Raw genomic sequence first — 8,262 nt, forward strand, 5'->3', positions numbered from 1 at the left:
GAAAAATTTACCCTTATGACTGGTTTTGTGGTCCAGGGTCACACACACACACACATATACATACATACATATATATATATATATATAGGGTAAACTTACCTATTAAGCTCACGTACCCATTAAGCACACTACCATATTTGAGCTCAGATTATAAAAAGAAAAAATAATGTATTATCAATCATACTTAATGTCTTAACAAATTGATGTGTTTGTTACTACATACCTCCTGTAATTTCAAGTCAATCAGATCATTGCACACTGAGATACGGGTCTCCATGTTTTCACACTGTCTGGGGGCCATTTTGAAAGCTATCTGAAAACTTTCACCAAAAGAGGAGCCCCTTAAATGTGCATTTTTTTTTTTTAGATATTTAAGCATTTATTTTGGGTAAGTTTCACTACTTGATTAATGTTTAGACTTTTGCAAATTATAACCTGGAACTTGGATGTGGGAAATAATTACAGTTCGATCCAAAAGATAGTTTTAGCAACATAGCGCAGATACTACAGAACACAGTTAGCTGACTAGCTGTATAAGATTGTGTGCTACGCTAATATATTACTTCACAGGTATTACTGGCTTGTACTTTTACATCCATAATATTATGAATTGACAGTTTATTGCTGGTCTGTGGTTTTATACTGCTGTATTTTTTTTTTTAAAGATTTCATATTATTTTAAGGTGAGCTTAAAGGGTACACTACTATGAAAGGGTAAACATACCTATTAAGCTCACGTAACCATTAAGCACACTTCCATATTTGAGCTCAGATTATAAAAAGAAAAAATAATGTACGCTTCAGTATGACATCAATCAGAAAAAGTATAATTTCATAGATATTGTTAATAATAGTTGTTCATATTAAAATATGTATGAACGTAATACATGACCTAGATTATTTATTTAACAAAATATTGTTATTTTAATCAATATTACATGAAATTTATTAAAAATTGTTGCTGCTTCAATTAAGCTCAGTGTGCTCTCTTTAAGCTCTTCCGCATTGAACGTCTATGTAAATGCTTCATAAACAGACTTTAATGGAGACATATTATGCCCCTTTTTACAATATGTAATATAAGTCTCTGGTGTCCCCAGAATGTGTCTGTGAAATTTCAGCTCAACTCCACAGATCATTTATTATATCATTTTGAAAATGCCTATTTTGAGTGGAAGCATAAACACCCTGTTTTTCGTGCCTACTCTTTAAACATGCGTTTTAAACCATATGAGTTTAAACTTCTTATATAAATTTTCTGAGCGCACATATCCGAAGCACACGAACAAAGCGGCTGTCACAGCATGTGAGTACTAAACTAAGGCTACGTCCACACGAAGCCAGAGCTTTCCCTATCCGATCTTTTTTCCTCCCTCGTCTCAAGAAATATCTGCGTCCACGCGAAACCACAAAACCGATACAAAACGATGTAGTATACATGCCAGTCCAGTATGTGGCGCTGTAATTCTGCCACAGAGATACACTAAAAACAGAGAAGAAGACTTGGACTATGCGCATAAACCTTGCGCGCGGTATACAAACGAACATGGAACAATACATTTATTAATCTGTGTTAATGTTAGTTAATAAAAAGACAATCGTTCAGTGTTTGTTCATGTTTTTGTTGCTGTTAAGTCGGAAATAAATCAAATTTTTATTTTAGATCTGTGTGGCAGCAGCAATATGCATTAAATAAATCAATAAATCCACTGCTCTCTTGTCTCCTCTGAGGCTGGGACTCTAAACAGTGGGTTGGTAGATGCACCGGGGACCTGATTATAGCACTAAAAACATGGAAAAGTCAGATTTTCATGATATGTCACCTTTAAATATTAAGTGATGGTTGTCACTTTAAGTTAATTGATTTTCTGTAGATTCTGTCAACTCAAATCTGCAGACTGGCTCTGACACCACTGGCAAGCCCATAGTCAGTCCAGACACACACACACACACACACACGTATAGCCTACATATGCAATTGGAAATGACTAACTGTCCTTACTTAGGCTTATTTTGCAGTTTAGGCTAATTTTAAACACACTATATGTGTTTTCTGCAAATGTAATAGTTGCAAACGTACTGTTTAGGTTATTATTATTAGTATTATTAGAGTTTACCTCCACCTTCACCATGTGATGTGCGTTTGTTAGGAACACTGCGTTGTGACTGCAGAACTTTTGGGGACGTTTAAAATTGAGCAAAACTGTCCCGCACCTTGTTGAGGCCCTGTCATTTAACATGAATAGTTAGTAGGTTACTACCTTGAACGCGATAACGATGTGTCTTTTGATAATGGCGCTCTGGTTCAGGTTACGTTGTTCATGAAGTAGCGACACGTGACCAAGTAGAGTCAGTGTAACCCGCAGCGCCCTCTGTTGGTCAAAATAATCACTACACGACTGCATCGATAACCAGCAGCCTGCTGTATGTTGGTCGTTTTTTTTCTGGTCGTTGCTTTGAACGAGCTGAAAAACGGGGACAGCTCCAGACGGGGAGAGAACACCAAAAACCGGGACTAGTCGCCATAGGATATATGCATTGTGATAAGGAATCAGTTTTAGTTAATACATTACTGACATAAGTTTTAGTTAATAAATAAAAAAGTTAGACCTCTCCACAACCACAAATTAATTACTTTAAAATATTTAATTATTTATATTCTTTCCAGTCCTTTGTAATATAAAGACCAAGACCGGCTTTGTCCTTGATTGTATATCACAAATACTTTGCAGTTGGGTAATAATTGAGAACACTTCACACTTACATTTAGGTCTAAGCCAGCAGCTTTTTGAAAATAAGCTCAGTAGTACTGATAACCTTGAAGATCTGCAACTCATCCCTTTTATTAAATCTCTTATTTCAAAGCTTGTGGATTTCTAAGGACTTTTATTTTGGTCCCGCGGCATGACGTCACTAGGCTGCGCCGCGCTCCCGCGTTTGTGATTCGGCTGCAGAAAGGTTAGTTTTTAACCACTTTATAAGTGTTTACGTCAGTACAACCCGTTCAGACAGATTTATAGAGAACCGTGAAATGAAACGAGTTAATTATTACTAAATGAGGACTGTAATGCTTTATCTAGTAACATTAATGAACGCTGTTTTTAAAGGGGTCATATGATGCTTTTTTAAAGATAATTATTTTGTGTATTTGGTGTAACAGAATATGTTGACATGCTTTAATGTTCAAAAAACACATTATTTTTCAAATACTGTACATTATTGTAGGTCCTCTATGCTCCGCCTCTCTCTAACGCTTAGTTTTCTACAAAGTCCCTCCTTCCGACAAATGCAGTCTGCTCTGTATCTCTTTTTTTTTGAGACTTTAGTCTTTGCAACTTCAGGGATCTTATCTATGCACAATCAGCTTGTAACACTCCAAAGAGAAAGGAAAACTTGAAATCGCATCATATGACCCCTTTAATGAATAAAGTGCATCCACAATGAGTAACAAACCGGAAAATGTGCATCTCATTTTGTTCCCTATCGTGCGTCAGTTTATAGTAAACGCGAATTCGTTCAAGCTGCGTTCTCACCGCCAGTGACTTTTTGTCTCTACATGTTGTTTATCCCCGTACTTCAAGGACATGCTACATTCTGTCGCAAACATCACAACACTGTAACCAATCTGCATAGCTTTTCTTGCTGTTATTTTTTGTGCTTTGCATATGCAAATCTAATAAAAGTGTGAGTAGAAATATATTGGAGAAAAAATATAATTTTGTCTTTTAAATACAGTGAAGTTAAAGTCAACAAAAAATATTTAAATACACCTTTATAGTTATTTTAATTTCCAGTGTTAAGCGTAATGATATGGAAGGCAGGCCCCCAACAAACACATTTACGTTGTGGCAACGTTGCTGCCACGTTCCATTTTTACTGTGGCAACGTTGCTGTTTACGTGCTCGCGACGTTGTAGCAACATTGAATTGTAAGACGCGAAAGGGTTGTAGCAACGTTGTTGCGCGACATTCAGCAACTGCGAGACGACGTTCCGACCACATTTATTTTTATGCCAGATTATAAATATAACCTTCTCTGCGTCTTATTCATTTATTTTTGTGGTGAATCTCTTAATAATCACACACAAGATAAATATGTAGTAATACTTTTTCAAATACTGTTAATCATTCATTGTTCTTTTTAACGTAAAACCTGCTATGAAACTTTAGAGGAAAAATGCCATACAAGTTCATATAATCCAACTTTATTAAAACATTGCATACATATACTGTAATTACACTACCAAAACATACATTTGAAAAAAAAACAAAAAAAAAACGTACGTTCATATAGAGTATATTAATTATATTTAGCTCAAATATAATAGACTACAAATAAAAAAAAACTTTAAAAAGGCATTTGAGAACATTTGCTGAACAAAAGAAAAGCAGCTGAGACAGTCCACCGGCTGATGAGGCGGACTCGGGACTGGAGAACACGGCGGACAGGGGAGCGCAGACGGGAAGGTCGGTAGATATCAACAGTCCAATAAAGATAAACAAATCCAGAGGGAAAAGGCAAGTGCAGAAACCAGTCGGCAGGCACAAGTCAAAACCAGGCAGACAGTCCGGGGACAGAGAATGATGCGCAGCAGGCACAGGAAAAACTGGGTAGAGAACAAGACGGAGCAAAATCAAATAGCAAGCCACCAATATAGGAGGACACAAAACAAAGCACACTATAGCAGAGAAATGAAAGGAAAGAAGAAACATAGCTGTAAGCAGTAATCAGTTTGGCCAATAGAAAAAAGAGCAAAAGTTAGAAAAGAGAGACACAGATCAAACCTGACTCCTGACAGAAACATCACATTAGCGTAGTCTTTTCAGTCTTTTTAAAGTTATTTTAAACATCTATCAAATCTTAAGTAAATTTTGTACGTTATTTTTTATTTTTTTTATTTTAGGTCCTTATTATAACAGGATAGTACAGATATGGAAAAAAAAAGATAGTGAGAAAAGTGTAGGGTGACATAAGCCAGGTTTGAGCTCCAGTCATACGTACAGAAATGCTAGGCTGCTTGTACTACCCATAAGGCTGAGTCTCTGAATACTTACTTAAAATTATGAGAAGAGGTCCAATGAACCATTTTGTAAATGTGGGGTAACTGATCACTGTAAAATTAAATGTCAAACTTAGTGTCATGTCAATATCAGCTGCACAGAACATTAAAGCAATATTAAAAATCTCACACTTGGTTTTTAGTTTGGATTAATTTAGTGTATATTAAAAACATTGATTTGCACTTAACTGTAGCCTTGAGACTTTGAGTGAAGAAAAAAAAAGTACTTAACCAGGGCTGGACAATAATAATAAAATACCCGTCTTGGAGCGTATCCTCCAAAACAGTCAGCTATCTCATATTTGAAAGTAAAAAGTTGAGAAAAATCTTATATGTTTCAATATATTGGATGCATGCACATCTAAAGTGACCTCACTTATTCAATTTCTGTACCTGATCACCTACAAACCTAAAGCAGTTTAATAGTATCTTTGTTCTATTTATTATAGAATCTATATATTATTTGTGCTATTGTTTGTAATTTGTTCATTTGTTTCCCTTATATTTAACTAGTATCTAAATTTGTGCCATATACGTTTATTTATGAGAATACAAGATAACAAGGATCAAAAACAATAAAAACAGCTATTTTATTTTTGTGACAGGGCCAGTGAAAATGTTGGCTGGGCAAGAAAAAAGTATAATATATTATACATACATATTGTCAGTAATATAATACATTGTCAAAATACTCACATTAGCCTTTCTCCTAACCAGACCTGGTGCATGTTTAAGGGTCTCTGCAATCTGGCTTTCAGCATCCATGCTAGTAGACCCAGGTTGTGATTTCATTATTGCCCCTAAATGGTTTAAGTAAAGTTTTTAGTGATGAACAAGTATACTTTACATTTGAACAAACAGGTATTCATCCCATTTGTATTGCCAATCATATAGAATTCTTTCACTATAATGCAATGCCTCTTGATATTAAATCTAAGATAATTGAAAATACTTATATATTGTATTAATATACAATAAAATAAATGCAAATACTGTTGATTTTTTATACTTATTACAACTCGATAAACAGAGAGTTCTTCAAGTCTCCTCTTCCCCTTCTTTCCTTTGAGGCTAAACTGTGACCAAACTTCTGAGGAAGTGATTTTTCTCATGATTCGCCGCACTGTCTCTCCATAGTTTGGTCCTCCAATTGTAGAAAGGTATTTAATCTGAATTTAATTTAAATGGAATTGTCAAATCCTATGCATACACACAGAACAGTTCAGCTGCAAATAAGAATGTCAAATTCTAAACCGTTTTTCTTTGGAGCTCTTCGTCCACCCATGATTTTTGTAATAATCTAGTGACTAGGTTAGGTAATATAAGTGCATTTTCTGATGTGGCAACTGTATTACTGAAACAATTAAAAAACGTAAACCAGTGAGATTTATATAGCAAATATGCATACGTCTAGGTCTATAAGTCTTACCTGGTCTAATTTTTTCCCCCCATGCATCAGGAATTACAGCTACACTGTGATCTGAGGTGAATTCCACAACTGAAAACATTCTGAAAGACAAGGTATATGACTATTAAAAAAAAAAAAAATCAGTTGTACATTAATAGTTTTTTTTTTTTTTAATTTAATCGTTCAGTCAGAGTGTTCAAATGTAGGCAAGTGAAAATGTATCTGTGCTGAAATTTCTTTTACACATTTAACAAAAAACACTGGCGAGTTAAATTTAACAATTTATTGGCCAATGGCTAACGATAGATAGCCTATTATTTGTCGTCTATGCGAGTACGCGCAGTCGCTGTCTGTTGTGCTGAAATGTCAATCCTTTTCATAGCTTCATTATGGCTTATAACTTTTGACGTTATGTTAAAACACTTTATCATTTACATGACCAGAATATGTTAAACGCTTTTTCCTAAATATCAGTAACGATATCTGAATACTGAAAGAAATAGTTAGCAGTACACCAAACCCGATCGCAAACTAACACTCGGTATGTGAATTATCAGCTATTCTGTCCATTCAGTTTATTAACAGAACAAATAAATCTCACATTGGACACGAAAATTGTAGGTTTTGTTTGGATATTTACATATCTTATTTATCTAAAAGAGAAATCATAAGCAATACTCACGTATCCTGGCTTGAAGAAGAATAACGGCCCAACGGTCTGTTAAAATTTAAAATGCGCTTCGGAACAGTGACGAGTACATGTCGTCCAGTGGTTGTCCAGACAGGCTAAGCACAACCTTCAGCAATGACCCTGAACCTTGGTTGAATGGCAACATTGTGACAATGCAGTAACAACCTTAAGGACACAACGTAGAACCAACAACCTTTTAGTCATGTTGTTACAACGTTGCTTAAAGGTTGGCTACGTTGAGGCAATGTTCTGTGTTTGTTGGGGGGCTTTGGGAGCTTGAGCCCCTGCCCTTTTAATCAAATTAATCAAAAGTGCCCCTCTGAACAATTATTAAAAATAATATTATGGTCAATAAAACAAAATGTATTTGAATTAAAATCAATATGACAACAACACTGTACAAAACAGTAATTAATTATTTAAAATTTGTAACTGTCAGTCTGAGACATTGACATCACATTGATATGGGTTGTGTGCATCTTAATCAAACAGACTCAAATTTCATTGTCAATGACTGTGTGAAGTGGAGCAATAATTTCCCAAAAAGTCTTATTCATAAATCTTTTAAAAACTATTTATCGGCTATATGTTTTCAGTGTTTTTTTTTTTTAAACGAACATGACATGGCTAAAATAGAAATCGTCACATTAATTGCAAGTGCTGTTTAATTTACTTACTGCATATTAAAGTAAAGTAAAATAATATTTTCATAATAAAATATCCAAAAACCACTTGCACATTGTTATATATTTCATGCAGTTGTGCACTTACGTTATCCCAAAAGTTCCCAAGAAGGATTTGTAAATCCAGAGAAATTCCAATTTTAAATAATAGCTCGTCCCTGTTCATTGTCGCCTATCAATTACGTAATATCCGCGCTATCGGTTTCCGCTTGTAGAAACTATGGCAGCACACATGGACAAAAATGCTGCTGCAGTTAAACTAAATCCATTATGGCAGTCGCGAATAAAATGAAAATGAAATGAAAAGTGTTGACTGCAGCATTAAATTTAGATCTGCTCAATGTTGCACCATGAATCTTTTTCCGTGTTTTTACAGTGTTGCGCGTTATAACCAATCACACACGAGTCTGTTGAGTTTATG

General features: G+C 34.9%; 1 pseudogene; it reads right to left on the reverse strand.

Moving 5' to 3' along the window:
* The window catches only part of LOC107747344 (gastrula zinc finger protein XlCGF8.2DB-like), a 24,216-nt pseudogene extending 21,860 nt beyond the window's left edge, over positions 1–2,356 (reverse strand).
* Between the last annotated feature and the right edge of the window lie 5,906 nt (positions 2,357–8,262).

Source organism: Sinocyclocheilus rhinocerous, unplaced genomic scaffold (genome assembly GCF_001515625.1).
Source record: "Sinocyclocheilus rhinocerous isolate Xijiao unplaced genomic scaffold, SAMN03320098_v1.1 scaffold2907, whole genome shotgun sequence".
In the NCBI taxonomy this organism is placed as follows: Eukaryota; Metazoa; Chordata; class Actinopteri; order Cypriniformes; family Cyprinidae; genus Sinocyclocheilus; species Sinocyclocheilus rhinocerous.